This window comes from Phyllobates terribilis, unplaced genomic scaffold (genome assembly GCF_046119375.1).
Source record: "Phyllobates terribilis strain yellow unplaced genomic scaffold, ASM4611937v1 Scaffold_3__8_contigs__length_932513732, whole genome shotgun sequence".
Classification (NCBI taxonomy): Eukaryota; Metazoa; Chordata; class Amphibia; order Anura; family Dendrobatidae; genus Phyllobates; species Phyllobates terribilis.
Genome location: NW_027362763.1, coordinates 876198728 through 876217116, shown reverse-complemented (window position 1 = coordinate 876217116; position 18389 = coordinate 876198728).

The following is an 18389-nucleotide window of genomic DNA, read 5'->3' as shown; positions in this document are numbered from 1 at the left end:
ATAGAACAAGTCCCAAACACAGCTAGAAGCCCAAATATTTTTTCAGAGGTAGATGCAGAAAAAAATTATATTCAGTTTGCAACCTGATGGAGGTCAGTATAGATGGACTAATAGAACAAGTCCCACACACTGCTAGAAGGCCAAATATTTTTTCAGAGCTAGATGCAGAAAAATATTATATTCAATTTGCAACCTGATGGAGGTCAGTATAGATGGACTAATAGAACAAGTCCCACACACAGCTAGAGGCCCAAATATTTTTCAGAGGTAGATGCAGAAAAAAATTATATTCAGTTTGCAACCTGATGGAGGTCAGTATAGATGGACTAATAGAACAAGTACCACACACTGCTAGAAGGCCAAATATTTTTTCAGAGCAAGATGCAGAAAAATATTATATTCAATTTGCAACCTGATGGAGGTCAGTATAGATGGACTAATAGAACAAGTCCCACACACAGCTTGAAGCCCAAATATTTTTTCAGAGGTAGATGCAGAAAAAAATTATATTCAGTTTGCAACATGATGGAGGTCAGTATAGATGGACTAATAAAACAAGTCCCACACACTGCTAGAAGGCCAAATATTTTTTCAGAGCTAGATGCAGACAAAAAATTATTTTGAATTTGCAACCTGATGGAGGACAGTATAGATGGACTAATAGAACAAGTCCCACACACAGCTAGAAGCCCAAATATTTTTTCAGAGGTCGATGCAGAAAAAAAATTATATTCAGTTTGCAACCTGATGGAGGTCAGTATAGATGGACTAATAGAACAAGTCCCACACACTGCTAGAAGGCCAAATATTTTTTCAGAGCAAGATGCAGAAAAATATTATATTGAATTTGCAACCTGATGGAGGTCAGTATAGATTGACTAATAGAACAAGTCCCACACACAGCTAGAAGCCCAAATATTTTTTCAGAGGTAGATGCAGAAAAAAATTATATTCAGTTTGCAACCTGATGGAGGTCAGTGTAGATGTACTAATAGAACAAGTCCCACACACTGCTAGAAGGCCAAATATTTTTTCAGAGCTAGATGCAGATAAAAACTATTTTTAATTTGCAACCTGATGGAGGTCAGTATAGCTGGACTAATAGAACAAGTCCCACACACTGCTGGAATGCCAAATATTTTTTCAGAGCTAGATGCAGATAAAAATTATTTTTAATTTGCAACCTGATGGAGGTCAGTATAGATGGACTAATAGAACAAGTCCCACACACTGCTTGAAGGCCAAATATTTTTTCAGAGGTAGATGCAGACAAAAAAATTATTTTGAATTTGCAACCTGATGGAGGACAGTATAGATGGACTAATAGAACTAGTCCCGCACACAGCTAGAAGCCCAAATATTTTTTCAGAGGTAGATGCAGAAAAAAATTATATTCAGTTTGCAACCTGATGGAGGTCAGTATAGATGGACTAATAGAACAAGTCCCACACACTGCTAGAAGGCCAAATATTTTTTCAGAGCTAGATGCAGAAAAATATTATATTCAATTTGCAACCTGATGGAGGTCAGTACAGATGGACTAATAGATCAAGTCCCACACACAGCTAGAAGCCCAAATATTTTTTCAGAGGTAGATGCAGAAAAAAATTATATTCAGCTTGCAACCTGATGGAGGTCAGTATAGATGGACTAATAGAACAAGTCCCACACACTGCTAGAAGGCCAAATATTTTTTCAGAGCTAGATGCAGATAAAAATTATTTTTAATTTGCAACCTGATGGAGGTCAGTATAGATGGACTAATAGAACAAGTCCCACACACAGCTAGAAGCCCAAATATTTTTTCAGAGGTAGATGCAGAAAAAAATTATATTCAGTTTGCAACCTGATGGAGGTCAGTATAGATGGACTAATAGAACAAGTCCCACACACTGCTAGAAGGCCAAATATTTTTTCAGAGCTAGATGCAGAAAAATATTATATTCAATTTGCAACCTGATGGAGGTCAGTATAGATGGACTAATAGAACAAGTCCCACACACAGCTAGAAGCCCAAATATTTTTTCAGAGGTAGATGCAGAAAAAAATTATATTCAGTTTGCAACCTGATGGAGGTCAGTATAGATGGACTAATAGAACAAGTCCCACACACTGCTAGAAGGCCAAATATTTTTTCAGAGCTAGATGCAGAAAAATATTATATTCAATTTGCAACCTGATGGAGGTCAGTATAGATGTACTAATAGAACTCGTCCCACACACAGCTTGAAGCGCAAATATTTTTTCAGAGGTAGATGCAGAAAAAAATTATATTCAGTTTGCAACCTGATGGAGGTCAGTATAGATGGACTAATAGAACAAGTCCCACACACTGCTAGAAGGCCAAATATTTTTTCAGAGCTAGATGCAGACAAAAAATTATTTTGAATTTGCAACCTGATGGAGGTCAATATAGATGGACTAATAGAACAAGTCCCACACACTGCTAGAAGGCCAAATATTTTTTCAGAGCTAGATGCAGATAAAAATTATTTTTAATTTGCAACCTGATGGAGGTCAGTATAGATGGACTAATAGAACAAGTCCCACACACAGCTAGAAGCCCAAATATTTTTTCAGAGGTAGATGCAGAAAAAAATTATATTCAGTTTGCAACCTGATGGAGGTCAGTGTAGATGGACTAATAGAACAAGTCCCACACACTGCTAGAAGGCCAAATATTTTTTCAGAGCTAGATGCAGAAAAATATTATATTCAATTTGAAACCTGATGGAGGTCAGTATAGATGGACTAATAGAACAAGTCCCACACACAGCTAGAAGCCCAAATATTTTTTCAGAGGTAGATGCAGAAAAAAATTATATTCAGTTTGCAACCTGATGGAGGTCAGTATAGATGGACTAATAGAACAAGTCCCACACACTGCTAGAAGGCCAAATATTTTTTCAGAGCTAGATGCAGATAAAAATTATTTTTAATTTGCAAACTGATGGAGGTCAGTATAGATGGACTAATAGAACAAGTCCCACACACAGCTAGAAGCCCAAATATTTTTTCAGAGGCAGATGCAGAAAAAAATTATATTCAGTTTGCAACCTGAAGGAGGTCAGTATAGATGGACTAACAGAACAAGTCCCACACACTGCTAGAAGGCCAAATATTTTTTCAGAGCTAGATGCAGATAAAAATTATTTTTAATTAGCAAACTGATGGAGGTCATTATAGATGGACTAATAGAACAAGTCCCACACACAGCTAGAAGGCCAAATATTTTTTCAGAGCCAGATGCAGATAAAAATTATTTTTAATTTGCAACCTGATGGAGGTCAGTATAGATGGACTAATAGAACAAGTCCCACACACTGCTAGAAGGCCAAATATTTTTTCAGAGCTAGATGCAGAAAAATATTATATTCAATTTGCAACCTGATGGAGGTCAGTATAGATGGACTAATAGAACAAGTCCCACACACAGCTAGAGGCCCAAATATTTTTCAGAGGTAGATGCAGAAAAAAATTATATTCAGTTTGCAACCTGATTGAGGTCAGTATAGATGGACTAATAGAACAAGTACCACACACTGCTAGAAGGCCAAATATTTTTTCAGAGCTAGATGCAGAAAAATATTATATTCAATTTGCAACCTGATGGAGGTCAGTATAGATGGACTAATAGAACAAGTCCCACACACAGCTTGAAGCCCAAATATTTTTTCAGAGGTAGATGCAGAAAAAAATTATATTCAGTTTGCAACATGATGGAGGTCAGTATAGATGGACTAATAGAACAAGTCCCACACACTGCTAGAAGGCCAAATATTTTTTAAGAGCTAGATGCAGACAAAAAATTATTTTGAATTTGCAACCTGATGGAGGACAGTATAGATGGACTAATAGAACAAGTCCCACACACAGCTAGAAGCCCAAATATTTTTTCAGAGGTCGATGCAGAAAAAAATTATATTCAGTTTGCAACCTGATGGAGGTCAGTATAGATGGACTAATAGAACAAGTCCCACACACTGCTAGAAGGCCAAATATTTTTTCAGACCTAGATGCAGAAAAATATTATTTTCAATTTGCAACCTGATGGAGGTCAGTATAGATGGACTAATAGATCAAGTCCCACACACAGCTAGAAGCCCAAATATTTTTTCAGAGGTAGATGCAGAAAAAAATTATATTCAGCTTGCAACCTGATGGAGGTCAGTATAGATGGACTAATAGAACAAGTCCCACACACTGCTAGAAGGCCAAATATTTTTTCAGAGCTAGATGCAGATAAAAATTATTTTTAATTTGCAAACTGATGGAGGTCAGTATAGATGGACTAATAGAACATGTCCCACACACAGTTAGAAGCCCAAATATTTTTTCAGAGGTAGATGCAGAAAAAAATTATATTCAGTTTGCAACCTGAAGGAGGTCAGTATAGATGGCCTAATAGAACAAGTCCCACACACTGCTAGAAGGCCAAATATTTTTTCAGAGCTAGATGCAGATAAAAATTATTTTTAATTTGCAAACTGATGGAGGTCAGTATAGATGGACTAATAGAACAAGTCCCACACACAGCTAGAAGGCCAAATATTTTTTCAGAGCTAGATGCAGATAAAAATTATTTTTAATTTGCAACCTGATGGAGGTCGGTATAGATGGACTAATAGAACAAGTCCCACACACTGCTAGAAGGCCAAATATTTTTTCAGAGCTAGATGCAGAAAAATATTATATTCAATTTGCAACCTGATGGAGGTCAGTATAGATGGACTAATAGAACAAGTCCCAAACACAGCTAGAAGCCCAAATATTTTTTCAGAGGTAGATGCAGAAAAAAATTATATTCAGTTTGCAACCTGATGGAGGTCAGTATAGATGGACTAATAGAACAAGTCCCACACACTGCTAGAAGGCCAAATATTTTTTCAGAGCTAGATGCAGAAAAATATTATATTCAATTTGCAACCTGATGGAGGTCAGTATAGATGGACTAATAGAACAAGTCCCACACACAGCTAGAGGCCCAAATATTTTTCAGAGGTAGATGCAGAAAAAAATTATATTCAGTTTGCAACCTGATGGAGGTCAGTATAGATGGACTAATAGAACAAGTACCACACACTGCTAGAAGGCCAAATATTTTTTCAGAGCAAGATGCAGAAAAATATTATATTCAATTTGCAACCTGATGGAGGTCAGTATAGATGGACTAATAGAACAAGTCCCACACACAGCTTGAAGCCCAAATATTTTTTCAGAGGTAGATGCAGAAAAAAATTATATTCAGTTTGCAACATGATGGAGGTCAGTATAGATGGACTAATAAAACAAGTCCCACACACTGCTAGAAGGCCAAATATTTTTTCAGAGCTAGATGCAGACAAAAAATTATTTTGAATTTGCAACCTGATGGAGGACAGTATAGATGGACTAATAGAACAAGTCCCACACACAGCTAGAAGCCCAAATATTTTTTCAGAGGTCGATGCAGAAAAAAAATTATATTCAGTTTGCAACCTGATGGAGGTCAGTATAGATGGACTAATAGAACAAGTCCCACACACTGCTAGAAGGCCAAATATTTTTTCAGAGCAAGATGCAGAAAAATATTATATTGAATTTGCAACCTGATGGAGGTCAGTATAGATTGACTAATAGAACAAGTCCCACACACAGCTAGAAGCCCAAATATTTTTTCAGAGGTAGATGCAGAAAAAAATTATATTCAGTTTGCAACCTGATGGAGGTCAGTGTAGATGTACTAATAGAACAAGTCCCACACACTGCTAGAAGGCCAAATATTTTTTCAGAGCTAGATGCAGATAAAAACTATTTTTAATTTGCAACCTGATGGAGGTCAGTATAGCTGGACTAATAGAACAAGTCCCACACACTGCTGGAATGCCAAATATTTTTTCAGAGCTAGATGCAGATAAAAATTATTTTTAATTTGCAACCTGATGGAGGTCAGTATAGATGGACTAATAGAACAAGTCCCACACACTGCTTGAAGGCCAAATATTTTTTCAGAGGTAGATGCAGACAAAAAATTATTTTGAATTTGCAACCTGATGGAGGTCAGTATAGATGGACTAATAGAACAAGTCCCACACACTGCTAGAAGGCCAAATATTTTTTCAGAGCTAGATGCAGAAAAATATTATATTCAATTTGCAACCTGATGGAGGTCAGTATAGATGGACTAATAGATCAAGTCCCACACACAGCTAGAGGCCCAAATATTTTTCAGAGGTAGATGCAGAAAAAAATTATATTCAGTTTGCAACCTGATGGAGGTCAGTATAGATGGACTAATAGAACAAGTACCACACACTGCTAGAAGGCCAAATATTTTTTCAGAGCTAGATGCAGAAAAATATTATATTCAATTTGCAACCTGATGGAGGTCAGTATAGATGGACTAATAGAACAAGTCCCACACACAGCTTGAAGCCCAAATATTTTATCAGAGGTAGATGCAGAAAAAAATTATATTCAGTTTGCAACATGATGGAGGTCAGTATAGATGGACTAATAAAACAAGTCCCACACACTGCTAGAAGGCCAAATATTTTTTCAGAGCTAGATGCAGACAAAAAATTATTTTGAATTTGCAACCTGATGGAGGACAGTATAGATGGACTAATAGAACAAGTCCCACACACAGCTAGAAGCCCAAATATTTTTTCAGAGGTCGATGCAGAAAAAAATTATATTCAGTTTGCAACCTGATGGAGGTCAGTATAGATGGACTAATAGAACAAGTCCCACACACTGCTAGAAGGCCAAATATTTTTTCAGAGCAAGATGCAGAAAAATATTATATTGAATTTGCAACCTGATGGAGGTCAGTATAGATTGACTAATAGAACAAGTCCCACACACAGCTAGAAGCCCAAATATTTTTTCAGAGGTAGATGCAGAAAAAAATTATATTCAGTTTGCAACCTGATGGAGGTCAGTATAGATGGACTAATAGAACAAGTCCCACACACTGCTAGAAGGCCAAATATTTTTTCAGAGCTAGATGCAGATAAAAACTATTTTTAATTTGCAACCTGATGGAGGTCAGTATAGCTGGACTAATAGAACAAGTCCCACACACTGCTGGAATGCCAAATATTTTTTCAGAGCTAGATGCAGATAAAAATTATTTTTAATTTGCAACCTGATGGAGGTCAGTATAGATGGACTAATAGAACAAGTCCCACACACTGCTTGAAGGCCAAATATTTTTTCAGAGGTAGATGCAGACAAAAAATTATTTTGAATTTGCAACCTGATGGAGGTCAGTATAGATGGACTAATAGAACAAGTCCCACACACTGCTAGAAGGCCAAATATTTTTTCAGAGCTAGATGCAGAAAAATATTATATTCAATTTGCAACCTGATGGAGGTCAGTATAGATGGACTAATAGATCAAGTCCCACACACAGCTAGAAGCCCAAATATTTTTTCAGACGTAGATGCAGAAAAAAATTATATTCAGTTTGCAACCTGATGGAGGTCAGTATAGATGGACTAATAGAACAAGTCCCACACACTGCTAGAAGGCCAAATATTTTTTCAGAGCTAGATGCAGAAAAATATTATATTCAATTTGCAACCTGATGGAGGTCAGTATAGATGGACTAATAGAACAAGTCCCACACACAGCTAGAAGCCCAAATATTTTTTCAGAGGTAGATGCAGAAAAAAATTATATTCAGTTTGCAACCTGATGGAGGTCAGTATAGATGGACTATTAGAACAAGTCCCACACACTGCTAGAAGGCCAAATATTTTTTCAGAGCTAGATGCAGAAAAATATTATATTCAATTTGCAACCTGATGGAGGTCAGTATAGATGGACTAATAGAACTCGTCCCACACACAGCTTGAAGCCCAAATATTTTTTCAGAGGTAGATGCAGAAAAAAATTATATTCAGTTTGCAACCTGATGGAGGTCAGTATAGATGGACTAATAGAACAAGTCCCACACACTGCTAGAAGGCCAAATATTTTTTCAGAGGTAGATGCAGACAAAAAATTATTTTGAATTTGCAACCTGATGGAGGACAGTATAGATGGACTAATAGAACAAGTCCCACACACAGCTAGAAGCCCAAATATTTTTTCAGAGGTAGATGCAGAAAAAAATTATATTCAGTTTGCAACCTGATGGAGGTCAGTATAGATGGACTAATAGAACAAGTCCCACACACTGCTAGAAGGCCAAATATTTTTTCAGAGCTAGATGCAGAAAAATATTATATTCAATTTGCAACCTGATGGAGGTCAGTACAGATGGACTAATAGATCAAGTCCCACACACAGCTAGAAGCCCAAATATTTTTTCAGAGGTAGATGCAGAAAAAAATTATATTCAGCTTGCAACCTGATGGAGGTCAGTATAGATGGACTAATAGAACAAGTCCCACACACTGCTAGAAGGCCAAATATTTTTTCAGAGCTAGATGCAGATAAAAATTATTTTTAATTTGCAACCTGATGGAGGTCAGTATAGATGGACTAATAGAACAAGTCCCACACACAGCTAGAAGCCCAAATATTTTTTCAGAGGTAGATGCAGAAAAAAATTATATTCAGTTTGCAACCTGATGGAGGTCAGTATAGATGGACTAATAGAACAAGTCCCACACACTGCTAGAAGGCCAAATATTTTTTAAGAGCTAGATGCAGAAAAATATTATATTCAATTTGCAACCTGATGGAGTTCAGTATAGATGGACTAATAGAACAAGTCCCACACACTGCTAGAATGCCAAATATTTTTTCAGAGCTAGATGCAGATAAAAATTATTTTTAATTTGCAACCTGATGGAGGTCAATATAGATGGACTAATAGAACAAGTCCCACACACTGCTAGAAGGCCAAATATTTTTTCAGAGCTAGATGCAGATAAAAATTATTTTTAATTTGCAACCTGATGGAGGTCAGTATAGATGGACTAATAGAACAAGTCCCACACACTGCTAGAAGGCCAAATATTTTTTCAGAGCTAGATGCAGAAAAATATTATATTAAATTTGCAACCTGATGGAGGTCAGTATAGATGGACTAATAGAACAAGTCCCACACACTGCTAGAAGCCCAAATATTTTTTCAGAGGTAGATGCAGAAAAAAATTATATTCAGTTTGCAACCTGATGGAGGTCAGTATAGATGGACTAATAGAACAAGTCCAACACACTGCTAGAAGGCCAAATATTTTTTCAGAGGTAGATGCAGACAAAAAATTATTTTGAATTTGCAACCTGATGGAGGTCAGTATAGATGGACTAATAGAACAAGTCCCACACACTGCTAGAAGGCCAAATATTTTTTCAGAGCTAGATGCAGAAAAATATTATATTCAATTTGCAACCTGATGGAGGTCAGTATAGATGGACTAATAGAACAAGTCCCACACACAGCTAGAAGCCAAATATTTTTTCAGAGGTAGATGCAGAAAAAAATTATATTCAGTTTGCAACCTGATGGAGGTCAGTATAGATGGACTAATAGAACAAGTCCCACACACTGCTAGAAGGCCAAATATTTTTTCAGAGCTAGATGCAGAAAAATATTATATTCAATTTGCAACCTGATGGAGGTCAGTATAGATGGACTAATAGATCAAGTCCCACACACAGCTAGAAGCCCAAATAATTTTTCAGAGGTAGATGCAGAAAAAAATTATATTCAGCTTGCAACCTGATGGAGGTCAGTATAGATGGACTAATAGAACAAGTCCCAGACACTGCTAGAAGGCCAAATATTTTTTCAGAGCTAGATGCAGATAAAAATTATTTTTAATTTGCAACCTGATGTAGGTCAGTATAGATGGACTAATAGAACAAGTCCCACACACAGCTAGAAGCCCAAATATTTTTTCAGAGGTAGATGCAGAAAAAAATTATATTCAGTTTGCAACCTGATGGAGGTCAGTGTAGATGGACTAATAGAACAAGTCCCACACACTGCTAGAAGGCCAAATATTTTTTCAGAGCTAGATGCAGAAAAATATTATATTCAATTTGAAACCTGATGGAGGTCAGTATAGATGGACTAATAGAACAAGTCACACACACAGCTAGAAGCCCAAATATTTTTTCAGAGGTAGATGCAGAAAAAAATTATATTCAGTTTGCAACCTGATGGAGGTCAGTATAGATGGACTAATAGAACAAGTCCCACACACTGCTAGAAGGCCAAATATTTTTTCAGAGCTAGATGCAGATAAAAATTATTTTTAATTTGCAATCTGATGGAGGTCAGTATAGATGGACTAATAGAACAAGTCCCACACACAGCTAGAAGCCCAAATATTTTTTCAGAGGTAGATGCAGAAAAAAATTATATTCAGTTTGCAACCTGAAGGAGGTCAGTATAGATGGACTAACAGAACAAGTCCCACACACTGCTAGAAGGCCAAATATTTTTTCAGAGCTAGATGCAGATAAAAATTATTTTTAATTAGCAAACTGATGGAGGTCATTATAGATGGACTAATAGAACAAGTCCCACACACAGCTAGAAGGCCAAATATTTTTTCAGAGCCAGATGCAGATAAAAATTATTTTTAATTTGCAACCTGATGGAGGTCAGTATAGATGGACTAATAGAACAAGTCCCACACACTGCTAGAAGGCCAAATATTTTTTCAGAGCTAGATGCAGAAAAATATTATATTCAATTTGCAACCTGATGGAGGTCAGTATAGATGGACTAATAGAACAAGTCCCACACACAGCTAGAAGCCGAAATATTTTTTCAGAGGTAGATGCAGAAAAAAATTATATTCAGTTTGCAACCTGATGGAGGTCAGTATAGATGGACTAATAGAACAAGTCCCACACACTGCTAGAAGGCCAAATATTTTTTCAGAGGTAGATGCAGACAAAAAATTATTTTGAATTTGCAACCTGATGGAGGTCAGTATAGATGGACTAATAGAACAAGTCCCACACACTGCTAGAAGGCCAAATAATTTTTCAGAGCTAGATGCAGAAAAATATTATATTCAATTTGCAACCTGATGGAGGTCAGTATAGATGGACTAATAGAACAAGTCCCACACACAGCTAGAAGCCCAAATATTTTTTCAGAGGTAGATGCAGAAAAAAATTATATTCAGTTTGCAACCTGATGGAGGTCAGTATAGAAGGAATAATAGAACAAGTCCCACACACTGCTAGAAGGCCAAATATTTTTTCAGAGCTAGATGCAGAAAAATATTATATTCAATTTGCAAGCTGATGGAGGTCAGTATAGATGGACTAATAGAACAAGTCCCACACACAGCTAGAAGCCCAAATATTTTTCAGAGGTAGATGCAGAAAAAAATTATATTCAGTTTGCAACCTGATGGAGGTCAGTATAGATGGACTAATAGAACAAGTACCACACACTGCTAGAAGGCCAAATATTTTTTCAGAGCTAGATGCAGAAAAATATTATATTCAATTTGCAACCTGATGGAGGTCAGTATAGATGGACTAATAGAATTAGTCCCACACACAGCTTGAAGCCCAAATATTTTTTCAGAGGTAGATGCAGAAAAAAATTATATTCAGTTTGCAACCTGATGGAGGTCAGTATAGATGGACTAATAGAACAAGTCCCACACACTGCTAGAAGGCCAAATATTTTTTCAGAGCTAGATGCAGACAAAAAATTATTTTGAATTTGCAACCTGATGGAGGTCAGTATAGATGGACTAATAGAACAAGTCCCACACACAGCTAGAAGGCCAAATATTTTTTCAGAGCAAGATGCAGAAAAATATTATATTGAATTTGCAACCTGATGGAGGTCAGTATAGATGGACTAATAGAACAAGTCCCACACACTGCTAGAAGGCCAAATATTTTTTCAGAGCTAGATGCAGAAAAATATTATTTTCAATTTGCAACCTGATGGAGGTCAGTATAGATGGACTAATAGATCAAGTCCCACACACAGCTAGAAGCCCAAATATTTTTTCAGAGGTAGATGCAGAAAAAAATTATATTCAGCTTGCAACCTGATGGAGGTCAGTATAGATGGACTAATAGAACAAGTCCCACACACTGCTAGAAGGCCAAATATTTTTTCAGAGCTAGATGCAGATAAAAATTATTTTTAATTTGCAAACTGATGGAGGTCAGTATAGATGGACTAATAGAACATGTCCCACACACAGCTAGAAGCCCAAATATTTTTTCAGAGGTAGATGCAGAAAAAAATTATATTCAGTTTGCAACCTGAAGGAGGTCAGTATAGATGGCCTAATAGAACAAGTCCCACACACTGCTAGAAGGCCAAATATTTTTTCAGAGCTAGATGCAGATAAAAATTATTTTTAATTTGCAAACTGATGGAGGTCAGTATAGATGGACTAATAGAACAAGTCCCACACACAGCTAGAAGGCCAAATATTTTTTCAGAGCTAGATGCAGATAAAAATTATTTTTAATTTGCAACCTGATGGAGGTCAGTATAGATGGACTAATAGAACAAGTCCCACACACTGCTAGAAGGCCAAATATTTTTTCAGAGCTAGATGCAGAAAAATATTATATTCAATTTGCAACCTGATGGAGGTCAGTATAGATGGACTAATAGAACAAGTCCCACACACAGCTAGAAGCCCAAATATTTTTTCAGAGGTAGATGCAGAAAAAAATTATATTCAGTTTGCAACCTGATGGAGGTCAGTATAGATGGACTAATAGAACAAGTCCCACACACTGCAAGAAGGCCAAATATTTTTTCAGAGGTAGATGCAGACAAAAAATTATTTTGAATTTGCAACCTGATGGAGGTCAGTATAGATGGACTAATAGAACAAGTCCCACACACTGCTAGAAGGCCAAATATTTTTTCAGAGCTAGATGCAGAAAAATATTATATACAATTTGCAACCTGATGGAGGTCAGTATAGATGGACTAATAGAACAAGTCCCACACACAGCTAGAAGCCCAAATATTTTTTCAGAGGTAAATGCAGAAAAAAATTATATTCAGTTTGCAACCTGATGGAGGTCAGTATAGATGGACTAATAGAACAAGTCCCACACACTGCTAGAAGGCCAAATATTTTTTCAGAGCTAGATGCAGAAAAATATTATATTCAATTTGCAACCTGATGGAGGTCAGTATAGATGGACTAAAAGGACAAGTCCAACACACAGCTAGAAGCCCAAATATTTTTCAGAGGTAGATGCAGAAAAAAATTATATTCAGTTTGCAACCTGATGGAGGTCAGTATAGATGGACTAATAGAACAAGTCCCACACACAGCTAGAAGCCCAAATATTTTTTCAGAGGTAGATGCAGAAAAAAATTATATTCAGTTTGCAACCTGATGGAGGTCAGTATAGATGGACTAATAGAACAAGTCCCACACACTGCTAGAAGGCCAAATAATTTTTCAGAGCTAGATGCAGGAAAATATTATATTCAATTTGCAAACTGATGGAGGTCAGTATAGATGGACTAATAGAACAAGTCCCACACACAGCTAGAAGCCCAAATATTTTTCAGAGGTAGATGCAGAAAAAAATTATATTCAGTTTGCAACCTGATGGAGGTCAGTATAGATGGACTAATAGAACAAGTACCACAGACTGCTAGAAGGCCAAATATTTTTTCAGAGCTAGATGCAGAAAAATATTATATTCAATTTGCAACCTGATGGAGGTCAGTATAGATGGACTAATAGAACTAGTCCCACACACAGCTTGAAGCCCAAATATTTTTTCAGAGGTAGATGCAGAAAAAAATTATATTCAGTTTGCAACCTGATGGAGGTCAGTATAGATGGACTAATAGAACAAGTCCCACACACTGCTAGAAGGCCAAATATTTTTTCAGAGCTAGATGCAGACAAAAAATTATTTTGAATTTGCAACCTGATGGAGGACAGTATAGATGGACTAATGGAACAAGTCCCACACACAGCTAGAAGCCCAAATATTTTTTCAGAGGTAGATGCAGAAAAAAATTATATTCAGTTTGCAACCTGATGGAGGTCAGTATAGATAGACTAATAGAACAAGTCCCACACACAGCTAGAAGGCCAAATATTTTTTCAGAGCAAGATGCAGAAAAATATTATATTGAATTTGCAACCTGATGGAGGTCAGTATAGATGGACTAATAGAACAAGTCCCACACACTGCTAGAAGGCCAAATATTTTTTCAGAGCTAGATGCAGAAAAATATTATTTTCAATTTGCAACCTGATGGAGGTCAGTATAGATGGACTAATAGATCAAGTCCCACACACAGCTAGAAGCCCAAATATTTTTTCAGAGGTAGATGCAGAAAAAAATTATATTCAGCTTGCAACCTGATGGAGGTCAGTATAGATGGACTAATAGAACAAGTCCCACACAATGCTAGAAGGCCAAATATTTTTTCAGAGCTAGATGCAGATAAAAATTATTTTTAATTTGCAAACTGATGGAGGTCAGTATAGATGGACTAATAGAACATGTCCCACACACAGCTAGAAGCCCAAATATTTTTTCAGAGGTAGATGCAGAAAAAAATTATATTCAGTTTGCAACCTGAAGGAGGTCAGTATAGATGGCCTAATAGAACAAGTCCCACACACTGCTAGAAGGCCAAATATTTTTTCAGAGCTAGATGCAGATAAAAATTATTTTTAATTTGCAAACTGATGGAGGTCAGTATAGATGGACTAATAGAACAAGTCCCACACACAGCTAGAAGGCCAAATATTTTTTCAGAGCTAGATGCAGATAAAAATTATTTTTAATTTGCAACCTGATGGAGGTCAGTATAGTTGGACTAATAGAACAAGTCTCACACACTGCTAGAAGGCCAAATATTTTTTCAGAGCTAGATGCAGAAAAATATTATATTCAATTTGCAACCTGATGGAGGTCAGTATAGATGGACTAATAGAACAAGTCCCACACACAGCTAGAAGCCCAAATATTTTTTCAGAGGTAGATGCAGAAAAAAATTATATTCAGTTTGCAACCTGATGGAGGTCAGTATAGATGGACTAATAGAACAAGTCCCACACACTGCAAGAAGGCCAAATATTTTTTCAGAGGTAGATGCAGACAAAAAATTATTTTGAATTTGCAACCTGATGGAGGTCAGTATAGATGGACTAATAGAACAAGTCCCACACACTGCTAGAAGGCCAAATATTTTTTCAGAGCTAGATGCAGAAAAATATTATATTCAATTTGAAACCTGATGGAGGTCAGTATAGATGGACTAATGGAACAAGTCCCACACACAGCTAGAAGCCCAAATATTTTTTCAGAGGTAAATGCAGATAAAAATTATATTCAGTTTGCAACCTGATGGAGGTCAGTATAGATGGACTAATAGAACAAGTCCCACACACTGCTAGAAGGCCAAATATTTTTTCAGAGCTAGATGCAGAAAAATATTATATTCAATTTGCAACCTGATGGAGGTCAGTATAGATGGACTAAAAGAACAAGTCCCACACACTGCTAGAAGCCCAAATATTTTTTCAGAGGTAGATGCAGAAAAAAATTATATTCAGTTTGCAACCTGATGGAGGTCAGTATAGATGGACTAATAGAACAAGTCCCACACACTGCTAGAAGGCCAAATATTTTTTCAGAGCTAGATGCAGACAAAAAATTATTTTGAATTTGCAACCTGATGGAGGACAGTATAGATGGACTAATAGAACAAGTACCACACACTGCTAGAAGGCCAAATATTTTTTTCAGAGCTAGATGCAGAAAAATATTATATTCAATTTGCAACCTGATTGAGGTCAGTATAGATGGTCTAATAGAACTAGTCCCACACACAGCTTGAAGCCCAAATATTTTTTCAGAGGTAGATGCAGAAAAAAATTATATTCAGCTTGCAACCTGATGGAGGTCAGTATAGATGGACTAATAGAACAAGTCCCACACACTGCTAGAAGGCCAAATATTTTTTTAGAGCTAGATGCAGATAAAAATTATTTTTAATTTGCAACCTGATGGAGGTCAGCATAGATGGACTAATAGAACAAGTCCCACACACAGCTATAAGCACAAATATTTTTTCAGAGGTAGATGCAGAAAAAAATGATATTCAGTTTGCAACCTGATGGAGGTCAGTATAGATGGACTAATAGAACAAGTCCCACACACTGCTAGAAGGCCAAATATTTTTTCAGAGCTAGATGCAGAAAAATATTATATTCAATTTACAACCTGATGGAGGTCAGTATAGATGGACTAATAGAACAAGTCCCACACACAGCTAGAAGCCCAAATATTTTTTCAGAGTTAGATGCAGAAAAAAATTATATTCAGTTTGCAACCTGATGGAGGTCAGTATAGATGGACTAATAGAACAAGTCCCACACACTGCTAGAAGGCCAAATATTTTTTCAGAGCTAGATGCAGATAAAAATTATTTTTAATTTGCAACCTGATGGAGGTCAGTATAGATGGACTAATAGAACAAGTCCCACACACTGCTAGAAGACCAAATATTTTTTCAGAGCTAGATGCAGAAAAATATTATATTAAATTTGCAACCTGATGGAGGTCAGTGTAGATGGACTAATAGAACAAGTCCCACACACAGCTAGAAGCCCAAATATTTTTTAAGAGGTAGATGCAGAAAAAAATTATATTCAGTTTGCAACCTGATGGAGGTCAGTATAGATGGACTAATAGAACAAGTCCCACACACTGCAAGAAGGCCAAATATTTTTTCAGAGGTAGATGCAGACAAAAAATTATTTTGAATTTGCAACCTGATGGAGGTCAGTATAGATGGACTAATAGAACAAGTCCCACACACTGCTAGAAGGCCAAATATTTTTTCAGAGCTAGATGCAGAAAAATATTATATTCAATTTGCAACCTGATGGAGGTCAGTATAGATGGACTAATAGAACAAGTCCCACACACAGCTAGAAGCCCAAATATTTTTTCAGAGGTAAATGCAGAAAAAAATTATATTCAGTTTGCAACCTGATGGAGGTCAGTATAGATGGACTAATAGAACAAGTCCCACACACTGCTAGAAGGCCAAATATTTTTTCAGAGCTAGATGCAGAAAAATATTATATTCAATTTGCAACCTGATGGAGGTCAGTATAGATGGACTAAAAGAACAAGTCCCACACACAGCTAGAAGCCCAAATATTTTTCAGAGGTAGATGCAGAAAAAAATTATATTCAGTTTGCAACCTGATGGAGGTCAGTATAGATGGACTAATAGAACAAGTACCACACACTGCTAGAAGGCCAAATATTTTTTTCAGAGCTAGATGCAGAAAAATATTATATTCAATTTGCAACCTGATGGAGGTCAGTATAGATGGACTAATAGAACTAGTCCCACACACAGCTTGAAGCCCAAATATTTTTTCAGAGGTAGATGCAGAAAAAAATTATATTCAGTTTGCAACCTGATGGAGGTCAGTATAGATGGACTAATAGAACAAGTCCCACACTCTGCTAGAAGGCCAAATATTTTTTCAGAGCTAGATGCAGACAAAAAATTATTTTGAATTTGCAACCTGATGGAGGACAGTATAGATGGACTAATAGAACAAGTCCCACACACAGCTAGAAGCCCAAATATTTTTTCAGAGATAGATGCAGAAAAAAATTATATTCAGTTTGCAACCTGATGGAGGTCAGTATAGATGGACTAGTAGAACAAGTCCCACACACTGCTAGAAGGCCAAATATTTTTTCAGAGCAAGATGCAGAAAAATATTATATTGAATTTGCAACCTGATGGAGGTCAGTATAGATTGACTAATAGAACAAGTCCCACACACAGCTAGAAGCCCAAATATTTTTTCAGAGGTAGATGCAGAAAAAAATTATATTCAGTTTGCAACCTGATGGAGGTCAGTATAGATGGACTAATAGAACTCATCCCACACACTGCTAGAAGGCCAAATATTTTTTCAGAGCTAGATGCAGATAAAAATTATTTTTAATTTGCAAACTGATGGAGGTCAGTATAGATGGACTAATAGAACAATTCCCACACACAGCTAGAAGCCCAAATATTTTTTAAGAGGTAGATGCAGAAAAAAATTATATTCAGTTTGCAACCTGATGGACGTCAGTATAGATGGACTAATAGAACAAGTCCCACACACAGCTAGAAGGCCAAATATTTTTTCAGAGCTAGATGTAGAAACATATTATATTCAATATGCAACCTGATGGAGGTCAGTATAGATGGACTAATAAAACAAGTCCCACACACAGCTAGAAGCCCAAATATTTTTTCAGAGGTAGATGCAGAAAAAAATTATATTCAGTTTGCAACCTGATGGAGGTCAGTATAGATGGACTAATAGAACAAGTCCCACACACAGCTAGATGGCCAAATATTTTTTCAGAGCTAGATGCAGATAAAAATTATTTTTAATTTGCAACCTGATGGAGGTCAGTATAGATGGACTAATAGA